The following is a 1,764-nucleotide window of genomic DNA, read 5'->3' on the forward strand; positions in this document are numbered from 1 at the left end:
ACACACACACACGTATACACACGCACATTGATGCACACACGTGCACAAACAAAAATGAAAGCAGCTTCAATAACGGACAGTCAACTCCTATTGAAGAAGTTGCAAGACGCAATGAAAATTTTAGAAAAAAATAAATAAGTAAATGAGTGGAAATTGAACCGGAGAGTATGTTAAGTAATAAGAGACTAAAGGAGAATGACTCTGCCCAGATACAATAAAATGGGTTAAATGGTTTGACTGGAACTGATAAGTCAGAGAGCTGCACCATGGTTTCTACAGCTGGATGCCCTTCCTAACACCAACCACTCCAAGAGTGTAATGGGTGCTTTTTACATGCCAGTAGCACAGGTGCCAGTTATGTGACACCACAGATGTTGAATGATAATGAGGTTTTGTGTAAAGTTTATGCTGTGAATGTGTGTTGTGTTATATTGTTTAAACGTGGTGCAGCAATGCATTGGTGGAGCGCAGAGAGCAAAATGAGGTAAGTATGACATCTCGGTCATCTTTTGCATCAAATCTTCATCCCCTGGCTCTCTTGGCCTGGTTTTGTCTTATCACTGGATTGAAGATGGTCACAGTGCACAACAAAGTCACAGCACCAGTCATTAGGGATGGCATCCTTGTCACTCTGATGGATGAACATGTTTACTGCTGATTCTGTATAGTTTGTATTTTATTTTCATTGGATGATAAATTGTATAGAATATATCATGCGCTGAGAGTTTATTCCAAGTCATAAGTATTTTTTCTCCCTTCTTTGTTAGTTGAACAAACATTCCAGATGAAACCGAAGTTGTTAAATGAACAAACAAACAACCATAAAACAAAACCAAGACCATCCTGTTTTTGCCATTCACTGAAGAATGTATCTGCTGTCATGTTATGTCTCTGAACGTCCCCCTAACAACAACCTCGTCTAAGCCTCATTTATGAGTCATTTAGTGAAAATGCCTTGCTATCATGGAACGGTGAAGGGTTATGTCCAATCAAATTTATTCCCTCCTACCACAACATATTTTTATCATGAAACATTTATCAAGAACTATTACACCAATGAAATATTGAAATTTTGATCACCCTTGGTTAATCATTTCTCTTTCTTCATAAAGACTGTGTCAAAGTCGGCAGGTGGCGGAGACTCTGTAAAATAACACAACACCATTTAAATTAAACTTAGTATACATAGAACTTCTTACTTGATGTGGTGGTGATATTACGACAATCATAACATGCTCTCCTGTTTCCTAGAAAATCTTTTACCCAATTCATTTCAAACTTGTATGAAATTTGAAAATCATTTCAGTTATAACAAATTTCAGCCCTGTTTAAACAGATGTCATTGTGTGGAAACAGCAAAATCCAAAACCTTGAAACATTTAATAGTCTGCCTAATTTAGTTATTTAGAGAAAGATTTTAAAACCTGTTAATTTTGGTACATTGTATTATGAAAATGCTCCAACTCTGCCTTCCTCTAAGTTGAACAACTCAAATTATATATCGTTAGGTATATAATTAACATTCCTAGCCTTTCAATTTGCTCGTATTCAGGGAAACCTAAAGGCCAATGGTTCACAACCATTTTTTGTCTATGGACCCCTTTGATTCCTGTTTTACTCAGGTTTGTGGCATCAGGGTGGGACCTTCATAGCCATTTGATGTCAAAAAAATGTTTTTGATTAAATATTATAATTACCCATAAATTTTATATAACAAAATCTTATATGAACCCCCATCCCCAGGGCCATGTCCCCCCCCCCCCC

The 1,764-nt window shown here is 36.8% G+C and overlaps 1 protein-coding gene across 7 annotated transcripts in view; it reads left to right on the forward strand.

Annotated features, from left to right (window-relative positions):
- The window catches only part of LOC106872893 (phosphatidylinositol 3,4,5-trisphosphate 3-phosphatase TPTE2), a 71,762-nt gene extending 70,165 nt beyond the window's left edge, over positions 1-1,597 (forward strand). For all 7 annotated transcript variants that reach the window (XM_014920055.2, XM_014920061.2, XM_052969321.1 and 4 more), the window contains one exon: positions 768-1,597. The gene's annotated coding sequence lies outside the window, so the exon portion shown is untranslated. The remainder of the gene's footprint in view (positions 1-767) is intronic.
- The last annotated feature ends 167 nt before the right edge of the window (positions 1,598-1,764 follow it).

The sequence above is a fragment of the Octopus bimaculoides genome, chromosome 7, assembly GCF_001194135.2.
Source record: "Octopus bimaculoides isolate UCB-OBI-ISO-001 chromosome 7, ASM119413v2, whole genome shotgun sequence".
Taxonomy (NCBI): domain Eukaryota; kingdom Metazoa; phylum Mollusca; class Cephalopoda; order Octopoda; family Octopodidae; genus Octopus; species Octopus bimaculoides.